The following is a 27,597-nucleotide window of genomic DNA, read 5'->3' as shown; positions in this document are numbered from 1 at the left end:
TAGTAGCACTGTAATTGAAACAAAAAAATCAGTTTCTTCAAGCCAATAGTCCATCTCTGATTTTAACAATATGGGCTCTTCTTCTATTGCCTGTCAAGTATTGTCAGATAAGAGCACCTGGCTACCACCAGCAAGATGACATTAGTACTATCAATTTGGGTGTGAATGTATGGTGGCTTCTCCTGGGTAAAAAATTAATTTGGGTATCTGTCATGATCTCACTGTGAGCATAGAGTACATGATCAGAAAAAACTGGCTGGTTAGCAAACTGCTTGTGAAAATCAGTGGCAGACATGATAGGTGAATCTTTGAAAAGAACCTTTATTTCTGGTTTCTGGGGGTTTTTATTATTCCGTTGAATTACACTTGAAAAAACATTTCTAGTTTCTGTTTTTCCCCCCACACCCTTTTAACTCAAAGTTGTAAAGCTTTACCATTCTGTTGGACAAGGACTGGTTCCAATTCTTTTCAGGCAACAAACGAAATGTAGACTTTAAAGATGTGCAGTTTTACAGCAATACAGCTGCTTATTCTTTAGTTAGATGTTCAATTTTTTCCACTAGAATGGACATTGGAATGCTGTGTGAATTGATATTTCCATGCACTGTATATCATATGTCATATTTCATGATTTTTATATATTCCTTGTTATGATGATGCTTAAAATGCCTAATCAGAATCGCCACAAACCTGCCCATAGCTTACGCTAAGGGTGTTGCAATGATTGATTAGCTAGTAGTTGTAAAGTGCTTTGAAATGAAGATTGTATACGTTTCAAGAATTGTTAGTATCATTTATTATAGACCTAAAATGAGACTTTTTAAAAAGTATTGAGGAAAAACAAATACTTTAGCAGTATGACCTTGTGGCAACCTGTCAGCAGACGATGATCCCACAGAGAAAGGGTTAAGAGGTTCTGTTGATTCACTAATGCTGGTGGCTTGTCATCTTTCCCAGAAATAAGACCGGTCAGAGGGGCTCTTCAGTGATGATCTAGGTAGGATATGAGCTGAGCACTCCTGAGGGAAGAGCTCTAGGAGCAGCCAAGTCTAGGGAGATGAGCTGAACTTTATATTATTTTACTGTTTTCTCTGTTAATAAAGCCAAACAGCAGGATGGGTGTGAATTTGGGCTATACGTAATGTGTGGACTTTGGCAGTTGGGCGGGTTGGGAAAGCATCCTGCTCATAGGTCTAGTCATGAAATCTTTTCTTCTTCTTCTGAATTTGGGGTCATTATATCACATTCCAAAATATGAAGTTTCTTGCCTCTCAAGCATTCAGTTATTTGAGATATGAAACAAGATGCATTTGAGTAAAAGGCTTCCTGATATTTAATGGGTGAATTCTCTTTCAGTGGCACCGCTAAAGTGGTATTAGTGAGAAAGGAATAAGGCCCATTTTATCTGTACAGCACTTCTGTAGAGTTTATTTCTACAAAACTGATTGTGCCTTTGCATTTCTCAGCAGTGCTTGGCTTTCTTGACTCTAAAGCATTTTCAAAACATACAATTACAAATTAGCATTAAGAACTGGGTTTATTTTAAGGACAAAATAGAGACTAGGTTAGAAAAAGAAATCACAAGTTTTTTATCCATTTTACTGCATTGCTAATTTGTAAAGTTAGCTGGAGAATAATAGACTGTTTAATTCTGTGCTGAGTCCTCTGGCTGTCAGTTTGATGAGACAAGCTGCTATTAATGTTGATTTTGTTTTACAATTTTCAAGACCTAACTGAAACTGTTACGATCGGTGTAACAAAATATTTCCAAGTACATAGATCGTGAGAGCTTCTACTGAACCTCTTTTGAAAGGAATTAACATACAGTATAATCATGGATGGTGCATGTATCCAGTAAAAGCATTCTGCATATTTAACTCTTTTCATCCATGGATTGAATAGTCAATAATTTTTTGTGGGGTAAGAAATCTAATTTTTTAGCCTCAGAAGAAAAAATGTCCTTTTCTTGAATAATAGAATAGAATATAGATATAGAAGAATGATGGATGATGAACACTTAAAAATATGTATTAACAAAATCAGGCCCCAATGTCCTAGACACTGTACAAATACATAGTAAAACACAATCTCTATCTACCCTGAAGAGCTTGCAGTCCAGACAACAATATTGTTACATGAGTAACACCTGATACCATGACCAGGACTCCCAAAGATTTCTGCAATTCTAATAATAATAATAATAACTTTTAACCTTGTGGACATTTATTTGTTTAATCTCTTCTAGGATGGAGACTTGAGGAGCAAACATTAGAGTCAGAAACACTTAAAAGACCATCTCAGATTAAATTTTGCTTGAAGTTATCATGAGAATAACCCATTCAACACTGTACTTGGCCCAGGTAAGAATTAAAAAATATAAGATTTGGTCAGGTGATAATTTTGGGGCCATGTATGTGCTGGTTGTGAGGGAGCTAAAAGACCAGCATTCTGTTTTCTATCTTCAGACTCTCCATCTAAAGCTTTAAGGGAAATTATTTTCAGTGCTGTTCCAAGTTAATTATCTTGTGGGCACATCACAAATTTTGGTGTAATTTGGTACAGGTTATTGTATGACGGGGGTATTGTTTCAAGTTGAGTGAGGGGGATCAAGATTGGGACAGAGCAGAAAAACATTTCATTGGCTTCCTTGTTACTCAGCCAATAGGCAAACAGTTTCAGACACTAACACCATCTTAACATTCCCAAACATCATTAGGAAGAATGAGGCAAATTCTTCTCCAAGGCAGCCTCTGAGCAACAGAGGTCAAATTGTGCTGCAGAGGTTATGGAAGAATTAACCTTGTTCTAGGGAAAAGGAAATTCTTATTCATTCCCAGAAATCTCTACAGTATGGTAGGATTTTCCAAAGAGAAAAGAAGATGTTGTTCTGCTCCGAGGAGTTCCCAGGTCAAAAACAAACAAACAGATAAAAGTTGATGGACTGGATAGGTACAATATATAAGTAAAGTGGTCAATGTGGCAATTAGCCCTGCTTTGGTAGCACAAGGTTATGTTAATCTGTTTTTGCTTTAAAATATTAGGGCTTATAAACTCTGCCCAGTTACTTCCTTCCCATAAATTATTTAGTTAAAAATTGAAACTATTGCAGGCTATTCATTCAGGGCTACAAAAGCATAAATATGGTGCCCATATTTAATTATTTTAGTCATAAACTAGTGTGTATGGAATGTGCCAGTGCATGGCTCTCAAACGTTGAGTAATTCCTTATAAAAATCAGACAGCCCATATGGGTGAGCAGATGAACTGCTGATAAACATTGTGAAATGGAGCAGATGCATGAGTCATACAAAGGGTTCTTTATTTCTAATATTTACTACCCATGAAGAGACAGAATTAACTTGAATTCTACACCTCTGAAACTCTAGATATGAAATGCAATGATAGCATTATGAAACTGGGTCACCAGGGATGCTGCTTGGAAGGAGATGGATATTGTTTTAAGAACATACTGACAGAAAGTAAAGTAATACAGGTTAGAACAATGGCAATGGGAGTGTTGGGTTGCTATCTTGGCTAACTTCATTTAAATGATAATAGGGTAGAATATTACAGTGCCAGTGTTCTATTATACTGTTTTTATTGCTATTGTACCAAATAATTGATGTAGATTGAATAATTTCAACCAGTGAATGTTAAAGCAGGAGAATGACAGTTGCTTACTATAGCCTGATAGATTAGCCGCATTCAGATTGGTTTAGTTGTAGTGCACGTCAGCCAATCAGAAGCTTGGTTATCTATAAAAGCACAGGCTTTTAAAATATTTTTATGAATGATCTAATTCATTTGTAATGTCTCACTCAGGGCCCAGCCCTGCAGACATTTGTGTACAAACAACTAGTGAAACTGCACACATGAATAAAGATATTCACGGGCATATGTGTTTATAAGAGCAGACCTTTGATGGGTACCCATAATCAGGTCCAGCATCTTAAATATAAGGATATTGTGCAAAAGAATTAAACATCATTCCTGATAGCAAATCCTTTTGGTGATGCTCTGCTCACTGACTCTACAGGTCAGTTCCAAAGCCCAGTGGAATCTTTTTCTGTAGATTTCAATGTGCTTTGGATCAAACCCTCCATGTTCATAGATAAGACTCTTTCAATTTGCTGGCTCAGAACCATCTGTTTGGCTCGGGCTCTTTGCAGGGGGAAGTCTTGTAGGGAGTCATTATGGAGATGAACACGGTTAATTTCTTCACATCACACAACTGATCTTCTTAGATTAGCTCTCATACCAAACTGTGATTTTTCCATTGCTTATGTCAGTTTTTGCTAAATGTTCATGTCCTTTTCCATTTTAATATTTACATGGGGACTGTAATATATTTAATAAATAATTTCCCCTCCATTTCCAAAGAATACTTTTGATCTAAAGCAAGTTACTTTTATCTGTGAAAGTGGGACCTAAATTCTACAGCAAGGCACTCTGTTTTCCATGGCACTGTGGTGATATAGATTGGAAATTCTACAGCAGCTTCGTTTAAATTTAAAAAGGGGAGGTTTTCATTGAATAAATATGAGCAGGAATAGGGCACTCAAAATGGTCACCCCCATGTTACCTTTATTGGTATGAAATTCAATTTATTTTATGTTGTCTCCACATTTTCTGTTTCTGCCACAATTTTTTTTTACTGATGACTCCTAACTCCATTTTGCTGTAGAAATTGTGAAGAAAAGGAAAGTTTTGGCAGTTGTCTTGGTGGAACCATTAGCAATTAGCTTCAAGAACTCATGGAGGATAGGTGAGATCCCAGAGGACTGAAGGAGGGCAACATAATACTTACCTTTAAAAGGGGGAACATAGAGGATCCAAGGAATGTATAGACTGGTCAGCCTAACTTTAATACCTAGAAAGATACTAGAACAAATCATTAAAAAATCAATTTGTAAGTACCTGGAGGATAATAGGATTATAAGGAAGAGCCAGCATGGATTTATCAAGAACAAGTCATGCCAAACCAACATAATTTCCTTCTTTGACAGGGTTATTGACCTAGTGGATGGGGGGAACCAGTAGATGTGATATAGCTTGATTTTAATAAGGCTTTTGACACAGTCCCACATGACATTCTCATGAACAAACTAGGGAAATGCAGTGTAGGTGAAATTACTATAAAGTGGGTGCACAAGTGATTGAAAGATCAGACTCAAAGAATAGTTATCAATGATTAACTGTGAAAGTAGGAGGGTATATTTAGTGGGGTCCTGTAGGGGTCAGTCCTCAGTCCAGGTACTAATCAATATTTTCATTATTGACTTTGATAATGAAGTAGAGAGTATGCTTATAAAATTTGCAGCTGACACCAAGCTTAGAGGGGTTGCAAGCAGTCTGGACGACAGGATTAGAATTCAAAAGGACCTTGAAAAAACTGGAAAATTAGTTCACGAACAAGATGAAATTCAGTAAAGACAAATGTAAAAAATGTCACTTCACTACAAAATGAGGCATAACGGTGTAGGTGGTAGTACTTCTGAAAAAGCTCTGGAGGTTATAGTGGATCACAAATTGAATATGATTCAACTATGTGATGCAGCTGTGAAAAAAGCGAACATCATTTTGGGGTGTGTTGATAGGAGGGGTAAGTGTAAGACACAGGAGGTAATTGTCCTGCTTTACTCGGCACTGGTGAGGCCTCGGCTGAAGTATCCAATTGTGGGTACCACACTTTAGGAAAGATGTGGACAAATTAGAGAAAATCTAGAAAAGAGCAACAAAAATGATAAAATGTTTAGAAAGGAAAGAAATGAGGAAAGGTTAAAAAAAACCAAAACTGGGCAGGACAAGAAGTAAGGGCTTATTCTGCAGCAAGGGAGCTTTAGGGTATTTCTACACTGCAATCAGACACCCCCAGCTGGCCCATGTCAGCTAACTCAGGCTTGGGGGCTTGGGCTAAGGGGCTGGTTACACTGATGATTGGGTTCGAGCTGGAGCCTGGGCTCTGGGACTCTCCCTCCCTTGCAGGATCTCAGACCCCAGGCTCCAGATCGAGCCTGAATGTCTACGCTACAATTAAAGAGCCCCCTTAGCCTGAGCCCCGTGGTCCTGAGTCAACTGTCACAGGCCAGCTGTGGGTTTTTAATGGCAGTGTGGACATACCCTTAGATTAGCTATTAAGAAAAACTTGCTAACTATAAGGATAGTTAGGAACTGGAATAGGCTTCAGAGTCCGTATCGTTCGCGGTTTCTAAGAACAGGTTTTACAAACCCCTCTCAGGAATGGTCCAGGTTTATTTGGTCCCACCTCAGTACAGAGTGCTGAACTTCATGACTTCTATAGGTCCCTTCCAGCCCTAAATTTCTGATCCTACGTGGCAGTGGTGGCCTTTGGTACCCGAGAATGCTTGGGAGGCAGTTTGGGATTGTGGCATAAGCATGTTCCCTGGAGGTTTCTGCTAAAACTTTCAACAGGGAAGCAGTTACCAATGTGGACATTTGGATTGTCATTACAGGTTCCAGGGTTAACACATTGGACTGAATGGAATAGTTCACACCTCTCAGAAATATTGTTTCAGACGATCTGCTTAGCCCCTATAGGCAACAGTACATTGATTACACTTGATTAATCTTTTAAAGTCTTTCTTTGCAACACTGAGGATATAATATATTGGAAATACATAATTGAACAACAAGGCCTTAGATTTTAGAGCATAGGTAGCAGGGGGTTGATTTTATGACTAATTCTTCCACTGTAGAACTGCAGAGGCCGTGGGCCAGCATGTTGGATTAAGAAATTCAAATAATGTCTCAACAGCCTGGTTGATTGTCTTTATCAGCTTTTCAGAACATTTTATTACTATGCAGCTTGAGAGAGCCTCTTTTTATGTAGCCCAATGGATATAAATGTATCACAGCATCCCTATATAATGTTTCATAAATATTCAAATAATCAAGGTTTATATATCAGGTATAATTCACATTGGACAAGCCCACACACAGTCTGCCATCACCTGTAATGGACTGTGTGCTCTGGATCGGGAACTGGTTGCTGCAAATAAAGTATATCTGACCTGGATTGTCTAGGACTATTGTGAGAAATCTTCATAAACTAAGTGTTAATCCCTTACTGCAAAGGCTGCCTGGCTACTCCTTGCTAGTTAGTCATTAGTCAGATCTTGTTAATTGGGCAAGCTAGAAGTTTCAAAGGATTTGCAAGTAGAATCTTAATAACATAAGATTAACAGACCTGGGAAAATAAATTATTCACTGAAAATCTGGGGTTCCCAAACATTTTTCCTGGGACCCTCTTTGAAAATATTTCAGGCTGTGACGACCTCCTCTCCCCCAGCAAAAAGTGATGACCCCTCCCATGCCATGCCATGCCATGCCATCCCCCTTTCTGTGCTGCTGCTGGGACGATGTTGCCTTCGGAGCTGGGCACCCAGCCAGCAGCCACTGATCTTGGCCCATCCAGCTCTGAAGGGCTCTGGCTATCAGAACACTTGCTGAAATGATCTTTGCTTCTGTCCTTTTTGGTTCATGAAAAGGTTACAAACAGAAGGCGATTTTCTAGAATTTATTTAAAAAATATTTGACACCTAATTTCTGTGAATAATTCTTGGTCTGTGGCTCACTTGCAAATTACACCTTGTATAGGAAATGCATAATTTGAGTGGTTTTGGTTGGCTCGCATATGTCACAAGATGTTCTGTTCTCTGATTAGATGGGTGTAACTCTTAGTGAAGTGCTTCTTACTCAAACACCTGGGCTAACTCTCTATGGTGATTCTCAGCTATGTTTTTCATATAATAGTAAACACCTTATCTGGGGAAAAGGCCGAGTAAATAGAAATTAAACTGGGGAACCCTTTTATTTTCATTCTTCTGTGGGTTTCTCTTGGGACTAGAAAGCTGGCTGAGCAGCAGCCTGTGAAACAACTTAAATCACTTACATTTCCTTCACCCATTGCTGACTAACGTCACCTACAAAAACACCAAGGGCCAGATTCTGAATGTGGGCGAATTGTCATAGCCCAGTTGAAGTTAATAGAGCTATGACAACTTGTGACAGCTGAGAATCTGGCCCCAAATACTTTTGGTTCAAGTAGCAGTAGTTTTGAGTGTTTTTAAATCACAAAAACTGCTAAGTGCCATTGACAGTAGAACATGTGCTGGGCCGGCCCTCGGTGTAAATCATTGTAAGAATGTAAGGTAGCTTTGGAGTCTATGGATCGTGCAGGACCCACATTTCCATCATCTAGGCATACCATATGAAGAAGTTCAGGCTGGAACCAAAAGTCCTGATCCAGCAAATACCTTAAGCACATTAAGTCCTTATCTGGAGTGGGACTAAAAGTTAAAGTTAAGTACAGGGTTAAGTGCTCTGTTGGATCAGTGCCTGAGAGTATGTCTACACTGCAATCAAACACCTGTGACTGGCCCATGTCAGCTGACTCTGGGTCACGGGACTTGGGCTACAGGACTATACTGGTCTTGGGGTGAGGCCTGGGCTCTTGGACCCTTCCCTCTCGAGGGGACCCAGAGCTCGGGCTCTAGCCCAAGTGACTACATTGCAATTTTGTAGCCCTGCAGCGCAAGCCCCAGGAGCCTGAGTCAGCTGTCATGGGCCAGGTATTGGGTATTTTATTGCAATGTAGACATTCCCTTTCTGCCCAAATTTTTCATAAGCAAAAAGGCCAGAGAATGTCATAATATCCATCCTGTGGGTCAACATGTCCCTTCCCCAGTATGTGGAAACACCGCTACTAATCAGTGATCCCAAAGGTTCTGCATTATTTACAAGCACAGAAGGAAGAATTCTCTTGAATGTGGAAGTTAGTCTTAGCTGCAATCAGAAATACACATATAGGGTCTTGCTTCATACTTGATTGCTTACTACCGTGTGCATATAGTATTTTTTTAAAACATCTGACTATTTTTGGAAAGGTGTATGGGTTTTTTTTTCTTTTCCTAGAGATTATCAGGGAATACTCAATAATCAGTAATATCAACATATTCTAGATTCAGGCAGTATCAAGCAGTACCATATGTAGATATGTCTTGCAAATTACATTTATTGCTGTAATTATCTTTATCATACTTCATTTCTTAAGCTAAGTAGTGATATGTGTAGCTACTTACACCTAGGCATTCTTCATTCTTCTAATCCTCCCTAATAAATATCAATATTTTCTTTGTGGGCTTTGTTAAAGAAAGTCTGTATGATATATATGCAACATAGTTTTTAAAGAAGTGTCTAGCTATTCTAATGATTACTAGAGGAGATGAGACAGCATAAAACAAAAGCCTCTCCATAAAGTCTGCTGGGATTATTGCTCTACCTTTTGAAATCCAGACTTTTAGAGAACATTAAGGCTGTAGAAAATTTGTCTATAATCCAAAATAAAAATGAATTTCTAAGAGGAATGTCACTTTCTAAAGGGAGCCCTTGCTCTGTATATATGCATTGCTTCTTTTTCCAGTGATAAATTTAAAAACTTGGCCAGGTTCTCAGGTGGTGTGGTTGGTGGTAGTGGATATTTATCTTATACTTCAGTAAAATTTCTGGAATATATTCTGTTGAATGAAAGTAGTCCATAGTAGACTGAAGAGTCCTGGAGTAATATCACTGAAATTGATCAGTCCCAAAATTAAAGAAAAATTGAACAGCAAAATGAAGATAGTATTTTTTATAAAAGCAATCGGCTGGATCCTCAACTGGTGCAAATCAGTTTAACTCAATGAATGGAACTAAGCCAGTTTACGTCAGCTGAGGAGCTGGTTCTTAGTCTTATGGAAATGACACCTGTAGTATTGCTTAGCCATTTGTAAATAGCAAGCTAAAAATTGCAAAGAGTGACTGATTACTTTTCAAGGTGGGGGAGAACTTGTGACTTGCAAAAGCCTGGTCTGATTTCTGGAGCTTTGGGGCTGTGGGGAAAAGTCTGTGGGATAGGGCAGGCTGCAGGGAGAGATGAAGCAGCCTGTAAGCTTCTTTCCATGGCATCATTCCCCTCCTGGCTTTTGGAGATTTCTCCATATAAGCTTGTGCTTATGCTGTCATCATTATCAAATGTGATGCCTTCAAAGTCATTGGGGGGAGGGGGAGAAGAGTAGGGGGCAGGTCAGTATCCTAAGAAAGCCAATGTGCTATGAGATAATACTTTAGACACTCCTTGTATAAGACTTCCCCAAGTAGCTCTTGTTTCTCAAGCTTATTTCCACAGGAGAGCTGGATCTTTCAGTGATCCTCTGTGTCTGGCATCCGTGCAGTGCTGTTGCCTGCCAATCAATTTTGTTCAGCTTAGGTTGCAGCAAACCCCATCTCACAAGTGCATCTGAAATAAAAAATGTGAAGTGCTTTGTATATTCACGCTGTGCAAAGTTACTCAGAATACAAGTCTTACAGAGTCAGCTGTTGGCTCAGGAATCTTTTCTAGCAGCAATAAATAAGAGGGGATTTGTTACAAGTGAAAACTTATATAGCCAGTTGCTGCCTTCTTTTTTTTTCCCCCCCTCTTCAGCTCTGTCATGCTCCTTTTATTACTGTTCCTAAGGATTACCACATGGCCCTTTGGATACCAAAAACTGACTTGTATCAAAGAGACAAGTCCTCGGCTTTTGGTACTTTCAAAACTGTGTTTATGACAACAGCAATGAATATGTGACTGCTTCTGTATGCAGCTCATGGAAACAGAAGCACATTAAGTGACAGTGTTTTCTCCAGCAGAGGCCCCGGGGACTGCCAAACAAAGAAAAGAGCCTACAGGAATAAAGTAACCGAGGAGTTCCATTCAATTAGAGTTCCACCGTGTTTCAGTTTTTAAAATGGCGAACGTGGTTTGACATATACTCATTTTATTTTATTGTTTGTGCTTTTTACATTTTTTGTTTAAAGAATGTTTGAAAAGGCCATTTTAAATAGTAACGTAGGCTGGTAACTTGAAAGGGAGTTAGGCACCCACTGAAGGTCAATGGGAGTTGAGAATTCAACCCCCTTTGGTAAAGTCATAGGCCTAATATCCATCACTAACACAGTAAACCAGTCTGTAAATAGCTTAGGGGTAGACAGAAGACAAATGATTGTTTTCTCCTGATGGCCTAGAATGCAAGCACATGCTTCAGTACTATTCTACCTACAGTGGAGGCATAGTTCCCCGAGTCTGACAGGATAATATTCCTAGTTTTGGAGGGGAAAATGAGAAGTGAGATGAGGCTATTCCCACATTGGATCAGAATGTTCTGATGCGTTTACAAAGTGCACACTGAAATATATTGCCATTCCTTTGCTCTGTGGCTTCCATGGTCTTTTGACGAGACCAGCATTTGGAGGAAAAGTTATAGCTCGTTAAAAATGGCTGTTACTAGTGCTTGGTGTTACAGTATTGATGCCCTTATTTGAGGTATGTGATCTGTAACAGTGGTTCGTAACCTTTCCTGTACTGTAACCTCATTTTACAACAGAAAAAAGTTTCAGGATCCTCTCTACTCCTGTCTAGCCATGCTATTTTGAGTTTTTGTGAAAGCCAGAGTATTTGGGTGCTGAAATGCCTCTGCAGTACTGCATGGTATTTGTAGTTGGATCATTCATGCTTTCATCCTTCCCTTTTGTAAACTGGGCTTTTTGGTCAGATTACATCCCCTATGATACCCCATAGTCTCCCCTCTTGATGAGGAGAGGCAATTAAATCATGGCAGTGAGGTCAGGGTCCTTATGGTTTCTTCTGACCTCTCCCCAAATCTTTGGGCAGATCCAGACGCTTTGCCTTCTGTTGGAAGGCTGAAGGGAGGCTGGGCAGATTTATAATATACTTTGTGTATGTTGGAGGACTTGTTGAAAATTTTCCATCAAAACTATTTTTTGGGATTAAAAGTCAAAATATCAATTATCCATTAAAAACGGTTTTGATGGAAAATGTTCAATGACCCTTATGCATAACCATATTTATAATAAACTGTAACTGTAAAGCATTACTGAGGCTCTGTAAATTGCTTTTTTGACAATCTGAGATCAAAACTTGAGAAGGATTGGTGGATGTTAACAGAAAAACCCAAGACTGGAGAACTACATTCACGAGATAAAGTCCTGTCTCTGGGATTCCATGGAAGGAATTGAATCCAGAATTTGGCCCACAGCATATTGAATGTCATTTGTGTATATGAAGTGAGAGCCTACCCTTATGAGATTTTTTTTTAACTCTTAACATCAAAGCAGGAGGGTTGTCAAGTGATTAGATCAGAGGGAAAAAAGTCAGAAGTCCTAGCTATTGACTCCTAATATTGAAAGTTTTCCAGTTCGTAAAATGGATATCATCATATTTTAGGAGGATTGTGAAATGTGTGTATGTTTATATAAAAGTCCTTTTTAAATACTTGAATGAAAGGCCCAAAATTTTTTTCTCCACCCATGAATCTATTTCCAAAGTGCTCCACCAAAATAGTTTCTAGGCCAGAGGTGTCAAATGTGTGACCCATGGGTTGGATCTGGCCCACATTTATAGTTATATGGCCTTCATGACATACTCAGATTGAGCAACATTAATATTCCATCACTGATTAGTTTATTGGCTGGAATGAGAATGAGGTGATGAAGGGGTGGGAGTTTGGGAGTTGTTGCGAGAGAAAGCAAAAGAGACTTGCAAAGACAGAGAGGAGAGTGAGAGAAACAATGAAAGTAGGAATAAAAAAGTAAGTGAAACAAAGAGCAGAAACCGTGGTAGAGATCTGTCTGAATGTGGCAATAAAATACCGAACAAATAATAAATGAAAGTTTAGTTATTACATGAAGGTCATGTTCGCCCCTTGGTCTGTATGCAAACCTCACACTGACATCTGAGGGAGAACTGCTATGGTTTTAGGGGAGTATGGCGTTCTGAATTTATATCTCAGCCCACAGATCATACTTGAACATAGAATCCAGCCTTCTCCTCCGAATGAGTTTGAAACCTCTGATCTAGCCACTAATCTCCACAAACTCAATCAAATGTGGTGTAGTCGTCACTTTTTATTTTACATTTCGGGCAATGCTGGGAAATTATGCAGTCTTCTTGCTTTAGGTATCCACTATTTGTCTGATTTGTAATTACTTTTTACATACATACCGCATCATAATAAAATTTCTTTAAGACTCATGCCAACTGTTGATGTCAATGCAAAGAATATTTTGGTGAAGTTTAGCATTTCAGATAGGAGGTGATAATTATCTGATGTTGACGGAGCATTCAATTTTCTAGGTCTGAAGTTTACAAACAAACCTCACATCATTGTGAGACACATTAGCAATTGAAATACCTTCCTAAATCACTGTCTCTGTAATGGTGTGTCTCTGCAATCAATCTTCCTTTTCTTTAAAAATAAATTTAGGGGGAATTTGCATAATTGGCCGTGTTTGATAAAAGTCTGATGTATAATGTTGTCTTTTAAACACACTGCTACCTGGAATCATGATGAAATGTCAACATGTGGAATGTAAATGTAAAACAAACATTCAGGAAAGGATGCAGCTGACGAGGTGAGAAATGGCATCTAGTTTTAAGTAGAGTTACAGTTTGATCTAAATTATCTTGGTCATGTCAACATAAACCTGGAAATTCTGAATATTATACAGTAGCTGAGTTGGTGTACCTGGTTCTATTTAACTGCATTATGTACTGTTATGCCTGACAGGTGCCTGACAATAACCTGGTTTTATGTTTTGCAGTTGTCGGCAGATTAATGCTCCCTCATTCTTTAAAATAAAAGGAGATATGTGCAGCCATTTCTTCTTTGTCTCATGAGACAACAGGCATAATCTCAATGTTATTATGACATATGTGATTTTATCCTGTTAATAACTCGATTAATCTCGTGCCTGTAAACTTATTGTGACAGACCAACAGCGAGCAGCTGGAAAGCTCTGCTGCAAATACATTATTCCTTCCCATATATGTGACCTCAAAGGGAGCGGGATCAGGTCCATACAGAGCACTTAGCAAAAGAAAAGATCCTCTGTCACTAACTTGATAGGTAGGAAAACAGCTAGCGGTGTACTCCCCATTAGCTCAGTGGGCCCAAAAGGGGCAGAGGCTATTTAATTCCACCCATCCCATTACTCCAGGAACCAAAATATGATGTAAAACGAACAATACTCTTTGTTTTTGCCATTGAAGCATGTGTAATCTGCATAGTTTATTTTTTCATTGTGTGCATGGATCATAGCACATGGTATAGCGGTTAAAGCAAGGGACTGGAAGTCAGGATTCCTGGGTTCTATTTCCCACAATTAATTGTGCACTTAAAATTGGAAAGTGGGTTGCAACTTTTTAAAAAAGTGCAGACCAATGTTCTCTCTCCTAACGAGAGAATGGTGTTTATATACTACATTATCTATACCCTTTTAAGCACTGCATTTCCCTACAGCTGTTACTGCTACTAAGAGAGCCTTCAACTAGCCCTTTGTTGGAAAACATTCTGCACTTGATTTCATCAACCACTTTGTAACTGTTGTTTGTAAAGATGAATCGCGATATTGTCAACCGTTAACATGACACTCACAGATGAAGAGATCCAACTGAGTTGACAATTTACTGAGCTTTGTGCATCACAGGCAATTCTGTTTTCCTCAGACATCTCCCAAACCCCTGGTCTGAAATGCATTGCTTTATTATTATTTATTATTACGGCAATAGTTTGTTGAGATCTTTGGTCCATTTAATGTGATTAAGTAGCAGTAGTCAATCGAGAATGGGCATGGTCAGTTGAGCATGAGTCCGCTTCCCTTCTAAATGTCTTGGATCCTCTTTCCTAGCATTTTAAAATTTAAGATGTAGAAGGCCTGAGCATTTGCCGCTTCTGCTGATTTCACTTCTGAAAACTAAGTTCATATAGTCTTTTGTAGACATCTAGAATCCACCAGTCAGTGCTTAATACATTTTTTAAAACCATGGAAATGTTATTCTAATTTTAGACTCTGGCACATGCAACCTCAGGAATTTAATATTTAGGGTATATATTCCTAAAAGCATAGTGCCTGTTAAATTCACTACACACCCCTGCACTGTTCTATGGATTTTACAGGCCCTGACATTGATATGCTAGTTGGGTCTCCAGTCCAAGACCTTTACACCACATTTATACAGAAGAAGGGACAATACATTTTGTTATGATTTTAAATGTAAACCTCACTGACCATTGCATTTCACCAGCATGAAAGCAGGACAAACTCCTCTGTGTTACCATCAGAGCCTAGTAACGTCTCAACAGCGGTGAGATAAATAGGTCACTGTTTTACTCTTTGGTGATGATACAAACAGCTTAGATTTCATAAGGCGACTGACAGCTGTGTCATAACACAAAGCTATTCACTCTGTCACCCTGGGGCTGTATGATATATTGCACACATGCATAAAGAAAAGATGGGGCAGTTTCATCAGCTTGTGATCTAGAAATGATCTGCCCTACATCCTAAAAGGGTCTTTAGTAATCTTTTGGGCATGCTACTTCGGAGCTTGCCTCTCCCACACCTCTGGGTCTGGAAAAGGGTATCTGAAGTCTTTTATGCACATAGTGGCCACTGACTTATGCCCCTGACTTTGCGGTGCTATGATGAGGTAAATATTAATGATGCCTGTTGTGCTGTATGCTCTGTAGGCACCTGCAGTCCCTTTCTTGGGGTGGAGTGGAGGTGGGAGGGTAACTTCCAGCTCCATGACCCTCTCCTAACCCATGACATGTAATCCAAGCAACGATACGTAACAGCGTCAGCCGTCAGTGATTTACGAGGGAAGTTCAAATAAGGTTCCCACTGCAATGGCAGTGCTAAAATTTAAAGCAAAATTAAAACTGTATGTGCTACCTTCTGTGCGATGATCTTACGTTGCAGAAAAAATGTAAAACACCTAATTTCCATTTCTCTATAGATATGTTAGTGAATCAGTGAATGCTTCTGAATGGCATTCACACTGAGGACAGGAAGTTAATGAGTAATAAAACAAGATTGCGTAGTGGAACGAAGAAATTATCATACAATATTATTCAGAGCCATACTTTGTTTCATTTTTTATTTTTGAACCATGACAGCATCATTAAATAAAAACTTAATTTATCTTCTCTTTCTAGTTGAAAGAAATAGTCATGCCTGTTTTGTATTCCAATTCTTTATTTATTTTTAAATTGTCTGATAATTTTTTTCCATGTGCACAACACATCTAAGCATTGGCAGGATCTCTTTCATTTCCTAGTGCAACACATTGTAAGAAATAACTTTAATCTACTTCTGTATTGCATACAATACAGTGGGCCCTCAGAGTTACGAATGCCAGAGTTATGAACTGATGAATCAACCATACAACTCATATGGAACTGGAAGTACACAATCAGGCAGCAGCAGTAGAGACGGAAAAAAAAGCAAACACAGTACAGTATTGTGTTAAACATAAACTACTCAAAAATAAAAGGAAAGTTTTAGAAAAAAGATTTGACAAGGTAAGGAAACGGTTTCTGTGCTTGTTTCATTTAAATTAAGATGGATAAAGCAGCATTTTTCTTCTGCCTACTAAAGTTTAAAAGCTGCATTAAGTCAATGTTCAGTTGTAAACTTCTGAAAGAACAACCATAACATTTTGTTCTGCGTTATGAACATTTCAGAGTTACGAACAACCTCCATTCCCAAGGTGTTCATAACTCTGAGGTTCTACTGTATTTCACAAAACGTTATAGTCCTCCTACCATAGTAAATGATGACATTTACCATCATTAGCACATATCCCAGGAGCATATTAACCTGACTGTATGCATAAAAGGGCAGGAAAGCTTATTTGGAATGAGAAGATAGACAAAGCATTCTAGCACAGGAGCTGCTATCTTTCATTTGCACTGTGGACCAGATTTTATACCAGAAGAGAATCTCACACGACTAAAGTCATTGGGAATACTTGGGTCAAACTTCCATTGACTTTAATGGAGCTAGGGTTTTGCCCTGTTCTTTTTTTTTTTTTTTTTTTTTTTTTTCATATGTTCCAGAGGATCCTTAGGTTTTTGTTCTGTGCCCTTCCCATACTGTTGTTGCAAAAAAACCCAAAAAACAAAAAACCCCACATATTGGACCAGATTCCCAGCAGCTGTAAATGGGCATTTGGCTGCAATGAACATAGACTGATTTACACCAGCTTAGGTTCTGGCCCCCTTTTTCCCTCCCCCCTAAAAGGAGTCTTGAGTATTTAAGGAGATCTGGCTCTTATACCAGTTGTCTTTGCATCGAGCAAGCAGCTTGAAGAAATATTTTACCATAAGCCTGGTTTAGGTCTGGGAAAAAATGACTCTTTTAGAACCATGTTATTGGTTGGAGGCTAACGCTTCTATCCCTTGCCTCCGGGCAAGCTTAAAGTTTGTTGCATGATGTTTCTTGAAGCTTGTTTAGGCAGCTCCAAAAGTCTTTTTCTGTTATTTCCTGACTCCGCTTCTAATGGCATCTTGAAAGTGGGAAGTTTTTGGTTATGTTTTGTTTTTTCCCTCCTTCTCGTTTGTGTGCTGTACTCTTGAGGGTCCATGATTTAGTTTGCCACTTGTTTGAATTTTCAGATACCACCGTGATGGGTGCAGCGTGAAAACATGAATGGAACAGTTATGTCCGTAAAAGCAATGTACCCAATAAATGCAGGGAGGGATTTCTCAGGGGCATGGCCCAACACAGTTATATTCCTTATTTTGTGTGTGTGTGTCTGTGTGTGTGTGAGAGAGAGTTGGCGGTTTTTTTTAAAACACATTATTAATACTAGTCCTGATGCTACAGTCAGATCAACCTGGGCACCTACTTGCATATAATCCCATTTAAGCAACTGACTTCAGAGTCTTTTTATTTTGACCTGGAAGAAGTCTGGAAAAAGGGATATTATAAAATCTAAAGGAGGAGAGGTTTGGTCTGAGCACAAGAAATCTGAAGAAGAAAATCCTGGTCTGGTGGTTGGGACACTAGGTTAGGATTTGTGAGATATCAGGTCAAGACCCTGTGCTGCCAGTGTGATGTAGAGCAAGGGCCTGAGCCTGAATCAAGCTGGGACCCACGATTCAAGCCCTGTTGCTTTGCAGTATAGAAGCAGCCCCACTGGACTCGTGTTCTGGGAGTCCACCAAAGTATTCCACAGTCCCAAAGGCTGACTGTCTTTGTCCTCTGGACAGTCAAGTGTGGTGGGCAGTCAAGTTTTCCCACAGTGGACCATGAACAAAGGGCTAGAGCGGCCACATTTTGGGAGGGCGCTAGGAAGTCTGGCATATGGATGGTTGGACTTGGGCCCACATAATGCAGTGTAGATGCTGGAGGCCCAGGTTGGGACAAGGCTCAACAATTCCTAACTGGGGTTACAAATGAGCGTAGATGCTCAAACCTTAGGTTAACAAACCCAGGATCTGTTAGCTTGTGTTATACTAACCCTGAACTTACATTGCAGTGTAGGCAAACCCCTAGTTTACCTGTGCCTCAGTTCTCCATCTGTAAAATGGGGATAGTAGCACCTGATAAGACATGTAACCTTTCTGTCAAATTTCTTCCTGCCTTTAAATTTGGAGTGATAGGGATTAATTTCTTGTCTGAAAGGGGTGTTGAGGATTATTATTTAAGATGCACTGGAGGTGAAAAGCACTAAACAAAGCCCCATCCTGCAAATAGGTCAGCCCTTTAAATCCACAGGAAGTGCCAATTCAGTGGGGGTACTGCATGGGTGAAGGGGTCCAGATGGGATGGCCAGTTTGCAGGATTGGGGCCCAATTTCTTAGTATAATATTGTTGAAGAACAAGATTTTATCTCCTGTTTGACATTCTGAGGAGATGGATAAAGTAAGAAAATACTATGTTACAGACCAGATCCTCAGCCAGAACTATGCCAATTCATACCAGCTGAGGATCTGGCCCTGTCATTTAAACCCCCCACTTTTTTCTTAAATGAGTTAACTGTTTACTTTTTCTAAAAGGTGAAAGAACACCAAGTCAAAAAAAGGCATCTTCATATCACTATGCATAAATAGCTGAGGCTAAGCCCATAACAACAGCTCTGCTTCTGCTATCACAGAGCAGAGCCAAGAAAACAAGACAGATCTCAGGATAAATTTATCTGACATTTATAATCAACTCTTAACATGTCTGGACATATTCATTATTTCACAAGATAAATTGGTGCTTTATATAATGTAGGAATATAGTATTTTGTGATTATTGGTTTTTAGGCAAATTGACTCTAGTTTTATTTATCTCCTGCTATTAAAAAAAAATCCCTGTTGTAATGAATCTACCAGCGTCGGTATTTTGCACACGGCAATGCCCTAAACATGTACATCACTAATCAGGACAGCAAGAGATTGGGGACCTTGCAGTGTCTTCTCTGTGTGGCTCCAGGGATTAAAGAGAAGGGTTTTAGAAAGAGACCTATTCTCAATTGTTGTACTTTGCCTGATGGACCTGAGTAGATGATATATTATACCCCCTCTTGACTAATTACAGATTGAAACAGAGATACTGCAACAGGCCTATAAATAAAAGACAGATAAGAAAGGAACAACCTTTTTAATGACCTCTATTCAGTGTAAAAGTACTATCAGATCAATGTATGTCTAAAGTGGGTATAGGAATACAGTTGCATTGATTCTGGATTATAACTAAACTGTAAATATTTAGCCTAATTTGAGTGTTGACTATTCTTTGCCATTTCATTAGCAAATTATTTTCTAAGGATATGTGTTTTCTGAACAGCTGATGGATTTTAAACACAGTGCAATCTTTTTCTGTGTGTCACTTCTCTTCCCAGCTGATCTGTGTAAAAATAGAGTTCCTTGGGCTTTGTCACTTGTTCTCCATCATGTACATATACTACAGCACCTGAATTTTTCAACAGTTTCACATTTTGAGCACTCAGGGCTTGACTCTGTAAGTGTCTTTGCCTGCCTTCTTCCCTCCCCTCATCCCCTCTCACCATGCTTTTGAGTCCCGTTGACTTCAAGTATCTTGTAGCATCAGGAACTCTTAGTTTTCTGTTACCCACACAATAGGACCCCCCCCCTCAAACAAAGGTATGAAATATGTGGGTTTGGAGGAATGTAACTTCAGGTTCCTCTGGTACATGCACTTGGATCTCTGACTGTAAGCTGCTAAAAATATTAATGTCCAAAAATGCTGCTTTTCTTCTCTCTTTTTATCTGTAGAAACCATAAAGAGCTGAACCCTGGGATTTAAAGGCAGGAATGACGACTTAAAATTATATTAATTGTGGATGATCCATGTGAATAACAAAATGTTTGACATTTTCCTGTTGAGAATCTGCTACGCCCAAATATTTTTCTTGCTGCTCTCTGCTTTCAGTAGATTTTGGTAGATAACAGGTGTATCTCTGCTGGTCAGAGTTCAATGTTAAGAGAGTTAATATGATCTCCTTAAGCAGGGGTTGGGACCAGAGAATGCAGTGGGGCCCAATTATGGGGGGGGGGGGGTATAAGGAATGAGTGATACTTAGAATGGGGGGATACAAAGGGTCGTGTTTTGGAAGCTGCCGTTCTTGTTGATCATCATCTGAAGTCTCAAAGTGAGTCATGGGAACTGATATAGGGAGCTTGTGGTAGGACATCTGCCCCCACACTGGCACTGAAGGAGTTAAAAGAGCCTAAGTAGGCTGTGTGGGAAGCAGCCAATAGGAGAGGGGCTGGGAGGAAGAGCCAGTAAGGGCCCAGCAGGCCTATATAAAAGGAGCTGCAGGACAGAGCAGAGCAGTCACTACCTGGAACTCAAGTAGGGATGGCTGTTTCTCTCGCAGGCTGCGAACTGCAGTACCGTGGACAGTGCTACTGCTGGCAGGGACCAGGGGAGGAAGAGGAGCTCTTGGCTGGCTGCTGAGAGTGGGTAGTTACAGGCCATGAGGACAGGTGAAGAATGTGCTAAGGCTATGGAGAGGTGGCCCAGGGAGACAGCAGTAGGGAGAGGAATTTGAGGCTCAGCAAGAGGCTGTGATCCACAGGGTCCCTGGGCTGGGTCCTGGATTAGTGGGTGGGCTGAAGTTCCTCCCTGCAGCTCATCACTGGGGAAGTGGCAGGACAAGTTACTGTAGTCACCATTGGGGAAGTGGCTGGACTACTGAGGAGTCAAACCTCCGTCAGAAAGGGGGGATACGGACAGTGACCAGTGGCCGGAATGCTGAGCCATGAAGAGGATGCTGTGGATCCTACAGCTGCGAGATGAACTGCGGAGAAAAAGTAACTGTGTGCAGACCACAGATGTGGGTGTCATCCTTGAGCTAATCCCCAGATGACCAGCAGTGGTTAGGCGCCAGTCCAGTGGTGAGTGGTGAAAACCATTGCAAAGCTGCTCAGCTCTTCTTTTGGCAAAATAGTGCCCAGCTCCTGTCCTGCAGAATATCAGGTGTGTCAGCTACTCTTAATAAAGTTGTTTATTATTATTTAGGCTTGAAGTTAATCCTGGTCAGGATCTCACACAGCAGACTCCACGGTCAAATAATTTCAATGCATGAACATAGCATGATTTTGTCTTCTCCTCCATCGCCAATGAGCCACAGATATCTGAGCCACTGGTGATTTATCTTCAAAAAGTCATGGAAGACAGGAGAGATTCCAGAGGACTGGAAAAGGGCAAATATAGTGCCAATCTATAAATAAGGACAACCTGCGGAATTACAGACCAGTGATCTTAAATACAGTACCTGCAAAGATAGTGGAGCAAATAATTAAGCAATCAATTTGCAAACATGTAGAGGATGATAAGGTGATAAGTAAGTCAGCATGGATTTGTCAAGAACAAATCGTGTCAAACCAAACTGAAAGCTTTCTTTGACAGGGTAACAAGCCTTGTGGATGGGAGGGAAGCAGTAGATGTGGTATCCCTTGACTTTCGTAAAGCTTTTGATACTGTCTCAAAAAGTTTTGGTTTCATCCCCTAGTTGCTAGCTGCAAAGTTTTGATCCAGATTTGCTCTGGTGTTCCAGTTCAGGGCCCTCTAGCCTGGAGACATGGAAAACAGGGTTTTGTTCATTGCCATGTGGCTTAGTAAAACACAGGGCCACCACATGGGGGAGGGGGGGAGGGATGGTACACTTTACCGGCACCCGGAGGCCCTGGGGAGCCTGGCCCAGGCTGCAACCCCCGTGGGTATGTGTGTGGGAGGGGGCCCGTACCACAAGTTTGTACTGGGCCTGAAAAAATTATGCTTGGGCCCTGGTAAGACACAGTCTAGATTCTGAAGTTCTCCAGGTGCGCAGGAGAAAAATCTAAACTAGCTGGTGAATAGTGAATAGGCAGATACTCGTAGGTTCACACAGTATTAAAAATGGATGGTTGCTGAGCTGCTGTGTGGATATTGTAGTGTGCTGTAACATAGCATTACACAAGTGAATTCCAAAGCGGCAGTAGGAGGTGTTTAGCAGGGTTTGCAAATTTTAAGACTGGCTGAAGTCACAAAAAAATTTCTTCCCACCATTAAACCCCTCACACAGTCACCCAAACAGAGAAGGATTCGGTTATGGCAAAGGAGTAGAGAATGCCCCTGTAGACTATGCACTCTGGCTCCCACCAGCTGAGCACTTACCACTCAGGGCAGACCAGTCCTGGACTACATGGCGATGACTTGATCATTGTATCAATTACAGTTAAGTGGGGCTACATCAATGGCCCCAATACCTGTGACTACAGCAGAATGTCTCAAAACATGAAGCATCTCCCGTGACACCAGCTACTCAAGCATGAATGCTCTTCCAGTGACCTGGCAGAGTGCAATGATCGGGCAATTGGATTCACACGGACATGGCGGGAAGCCGTACGAGAACATGAGAAAAAGTAGTGAACTCAAAATAGCTTCCAAAAGGGCTGGACTGGGAGCCTCACAGTTCATGTGACACACTCAGCAGTAATGCCAAACCACGGGCTCCAGCAGCAGCAGAGATAAAAGTAAGAGACCATTCATTAAACTGATCATGCTGATTATCTGACAGAGCTGTAAAAGGGTAATTTTTCATGTGGGTGTAGTTTTGATTAACTAAGAGGGTCTCCCAAGATTGGGACATTTATTTTAACTAGAATAATGAGTTCCATTGTAGTTAAAATGAACATAATTGCAAGCAGTGACATTTAATGCCGACCAGCAGGTCCCTCTTCAAGGGAATTCAGAAGCAGAGAGGAAAATCTCTCTTGATATTTTTCTAGGTGCAAAGGGCACACATTTCATTTTGCTCTTGATGGCCACACCTAGTGATTACTCTGAGGAGCCTTGTCTGTCAAAAACATGCCACTCTTCACTGCACTCATTTAGGCTTTATTAAAGCATCAGATCCGGAGTCTTTCAATTCAGCTATGCAGATGCAGTGCCCTGCGCATTTCATTAGAGAGCTTAAACGCCACCAATATCTCCTCCCCCCCACCCCTTAATGCTATAGCTACGTACGTTATAAGGAAACCTGCCTGAAAAGAAAGCAAAGGGCCAAACTGCAGCTGTCCCTGCATGGGTGCCCAAGTAGGGAAGTCGGAGAGCAAGGGTTCAGTAAGTAATAATATATATGAATCTTCCTTCACCCACTACTAAGGTGCAGCCTCCTGCTGGGATGCAACATGGCAGCTAATTAATGGTGCACTGGAACAAGAACACTTTTAAGTGTAAAATAAAAGAGGATACATTTAAGTACAGGTTCTTTGTTTGCTTGTTCCCAGCCCCAGAATCCCTCCTCAGTCACTGCCCAAGAAACATGGTTTAAAAACATAAATTGAATAAGCTTGCATGTGTCGGGCACTTCTAGAGAGTTAAAGCCTGCTGTGTTGGCCAAAGTGATCGGGGTTAGTAGTAGTTGTCGTGCCATGGGAAAAATGGAAATTAGTATTAATTTCTCCCCCTGCTTATCAACAGAAACAACCACTTTGTCCCAGAGAATTTCCTTAGGATTCCTTCCTCCCAGCTGGTCAGTAGCCATAGAATCATAGATATTAAGACGGGGAGAATTGATCACCCAATTCATTCTTGGCCAGTGCAAAATTGTTCCCTTCAGTGTATTTACCGAGGCTTTTCCCAGTCCAGTTTTAAAAGACCCAATCAATGAGTTTCCAGGAAATGCTGAATGCCTAAACTATTACTAAGTACTGAATCTGCCTTTGCATGCCAGGCCAAGCACCAGAATTCGATCATGATATTTAATAATCAGATTAATCTGTTTAAAATTACAGTCAGAAATTTCTTTGCAGCTTCAGAATCCCAGTTCAGTTTCTGGATTAATTTCTTATTTCACATGGAGGGATTGGGATTGGTGGGTTTTGAGGCTTTTCATTTATTGCTACAATCCACAAAAATATAACACTTTAAACCCTAGCTGTTACTAGTTAATTTCCAGGTGATGTTTGGGGCTAGACTAGAGCACTCTGCAGTAGACCTTGGTGGTGGAGCAGCAAAGAACTGGCAAGCTTGAAGTGGCTCTTTTGCCAGATATCAGATCTGGTGAACAGCTTGCATGGTTTTTGTTTTGGATGCAAATGTGTCTGAAAAGCATTTCTTTCTATCTAGCATCTCCTTTCTAGGAGCTATGGATCTCTGAGTACAAGTATATGTGAATGCGGCTGGGCAGCTTCACAGAACAGAAGAATCAGTCCTTTAGCTCTTGCTGCGATGTTGGAAAAAGCCTTCCTTTTTCCTTCCTGATTTGTCTCTGTAAAGCAGATCATGATGCTGTGTATTAGGTGTTCTGTTTGGTGGTGGGGAGGGGGAACCGTATACAGGAAGTGAGGAATGTTTGAATAAATGAATTAATAAACTCCAGCCATGCCAAATATCAAAAGATCTCCCTTCCTTCTTTCTTAAAGCCCAAGACAACAAAAAGGCTGCTTTCAGCAGTAAAATAATAGTACTGACTCCCTAGAGACATAGAGTTATGACAGCTAAAATGAGCACAATTGCCATCACATGAAGTGACTGATGTTCCGGAGGAGTAGCAGATCTCTGCCGCAGGATGATCAGAGAGTGATGAAACCCCCGGCCAAAGCCAGTGAATCTTTCTGCCCGTCCATCAGGTGACACTTGATGGCAGTGCTGAGACAATTAAAAAAAAAAAAAAAAAAAAAAAAAAAAGAGAGTTCCTGTGCAGAACGCCAGGATGTGCTCAATCCTTCCTGCACCATGCTGGAGTGCAATCTTTTGTTCTCTAGATGGTATGTTATTGTGTCGAACTTCATAATGGATTCTGGGTCCATTTGAGTTACGGGAGGCTTTCCATTGATATTAGAGAAGAGCTGTGCAAAACTGATGCTTTGATTTTTCTGTGAAACGTTTTGGTTCCTTCCAGGCCTTTTTTTGTGAATTGTACATTTTGTTTTTTCATGAAATTTCTGTGGGACAGTCATTTTTCAAAACAAGGACATATGATAGCAATTTCAGATATTTATTGATGCAAATTGATTTTGGTTTGACTTAATTTTGCAATTCTTTTGGCTCAAAATGTGAGCTTTCCCCTCCTCCCCCCAGTGAAAATGTATTCCTTTTGACTCAGAACCAGCCTTTTTAAAACCTAAAACTGGCTGTATTTCCAGGATTGTTCATGCAGTTGGACAAATTTTGAAAGTTCACAATAAAAGGCCAAAGCCTGGATGATGGTATTTTGTTTTCAGACTTTTCCCATAACTGTGCTAGTCTGTGGAAACATCACTGTTCTCCCCTTCATGGAATAAAGTATGGCTATACCTAAAGTAGATTATCCATTAGCTTCAGTGGTTGGGTCATATGATTTTGGACCAGGAGGGTCTGTGACATAGATGGCCAGTGTGCCATGATATAGTGGTAATTTTGAAGTCCTGGATGACCATGAATTTGATACAATACAATACATGGTCTTTCTAAACCATCTATCCAGGTGGTTCCAAGATTGGAGGGATGGAAAGCTGGCAGAAAGCTACCTGTGCTGGCCCATGAACAATGGTACACATGGAGTGCTGTCTTTTAGAATTCCTGTAGGATTGTGTTATTAATATCTATTTGTCCCTCCCTATGAGGTATCTGTTGAATCTTCCTCTTGGTTAAATAGATTCAAAGTCCAGGAACTTGCTTGTTTTCTGTCAATAAATATCTGCATTTGCAAACTGTGCAAATAGTTGAATCAAACAACGGGAGATACAGATGAACTGTGGTAGCCCCAAACACCGTGGCATTCAGCTGAGAAGACTGCTGTTCCAGGGACCAGCTGAACCTCACCCTTAACCTTCCATCCAACTGGAGCCAGGCTTACTTTGCCTACTGGAGAGTGTTCCCTCGTCAGGCCATGCACCTGGTCACACCCTCCTCTGCTATGAATGAATTTCCCCTCAGATGCAGCATTCACAAACTAACTTTTTTAACAGAAACCTGCTCATAGGCGCTCCGTTATCAGGGATACTGAAATTGAGGTTGCAAAGCCAGCAGAGTCCCAACTCTTCACCTCAAATTGATCTCCCAGTTAGAACTTGTCCCTTTCTCTTTGAGTGATTCTTAAACTCATCAATCCTGTACTGCAGGGGTACTTACCCTGTCCCACTCTCTCTGCGTCTTATCTTATCTCAAAGAGCATGCTGGGGCCTTTCCTGGCTCCTTGATGGCTGTTGTATGCTGGCCATGTCATTAAGAGATACTTAGCATTCAAACTGAATTGTTGATCATACTTTTTTGCCTCCTTCCATACCCAGGAGGAAAAGAGAGTGCTGGGAATTCAAGGGACGTCTGTGAGCTACGATCATCGCTAGGAAGAAGAGCTGACACTATCCGTACCATAACTCAATGTGAGGCTTTATAGCCTGGTATTCAGTATGGGAAGGACACAGGCAGAAATATATATACACTGAGGATGCCTGCAACTTCTCTGCAGGTGTTCAAAGAGGCAATGGAGGGCATAAGCACCATTAATTGGTGGCCAAGTTGAAATGCAGGGATATGAGGCTTTTCCAGTGACATGGGAAAAGACACCCTACTACCTGTCCTCTTCTCTGTCTGCCTCGGCACTTTATGGGGCTCAACTCACTGGTGTATCTGAGCTGTCAAATCTGGAGAGAGTATTAGCCTAAATACAAGTTAAGTAAAGGAATTGGAGGTGTTGGATCCTCCTTGATTCATTTTGGAATATCATGTACTTCTCTCTCACCACCCAAGGAAAGGCTGCTTCCCCTTTCTCAAGGAAAGGAAGTAAAGTCATATGGGGAATAAAAGCTCTGTCCTCAGCTCCTGCAGATACTGAGCCTCTGCTGTTCAAAGGCCTAGACAATTACAGTGAATGAAAGGCCAAGGATCAAATAGCTTGTTAAATTTTCTTTCTAGAGTTCATCAATCATTCTGCTAAGGATCTTGGTTTACAAAAGAGCTTGTTCCAGACCTGGACCTCCGTGAAGGCCCAGGTTGTTTGGATGCGTCTGGGATTAGATACACAGGGAATGATTCCAATCTCTTACACTGCAGTGAGATGCTGAAGAAAGTTGATTTGCTCTGGTGAAAGTGAGATTGGAATTGGGCCCAAATGTTTCTCCTATTGGTAATTCATACTTCACGCACATGCCAGGCCCATTATGCCATCAAACAAAATAAAAATGCTGATACTCAAAGCAATTTTACTTAGAAAACTATGTGGAACAAGGGAAAATATTCCAGAAACTGAAAACTCATGCGGCGATTCCTTCTGAA

The 27,597-nt window shown here is 40.5% G+C and overlaps 2 long non-coding RNA genes across 3 annotated transcripts in view; one reads left to right on the top strand and one right to left on the bottom strand.

Moving 5' to 3' along the window:
- The window catches only part of LOC137155012 (uncharacterized), a 234,411-nt gene that overhangs the window by 83,841 nt on the left and 122,973 nt on the right, over nucleotides 1-27,597 (top strand). For both annotated transcript variants that reach the window (XR_010920321.1, XR_010920319.1), the window contains exon 2: nucleotides 2,246-2,360. This is a non-coding gene — a long non-coding RNA (uncharacterized lncRNA). The remainder of the gene's footprint in view (nucleotides 1-2,245; nucleotides 2,361-27,597) is intronic.
- Nucleotides 10,242-27,597, bottom strand: part of LOC137155014 (uncharacterized) — a 40,259-nt gene continuing 22,903 nt past the window's right edge. Inside the window, exon 3 of the long non-coding RNA XR_010920323.1 lies at nucleotides 10,242-10,297. This is a non-coding gene — a long non-coding RNA (uncharacterized lncRNA). The remainder of the gene's footprint in view (nucleotides 10,298-27,597) is intronic.

Source organism: Emydura macquarii, unplaced genomic scaffold (genome assembly GCF_026122565.2).
Source record: "Emydura macquarii macquarii isolate MOO-44397 ecotype Brisbane River unplaced genomic scaffold, CSIRO-AGI_Emac_v2 contig_1348, whole genome shotgun sequence".
NCBI lineage: Eukaryota > Metazoa > Chordata > Testudines > Chelidae > Emydura > Emydura macquarii.
This window is presented reverse-complemented; position numbering and strand designations above follow the sequence as displayed.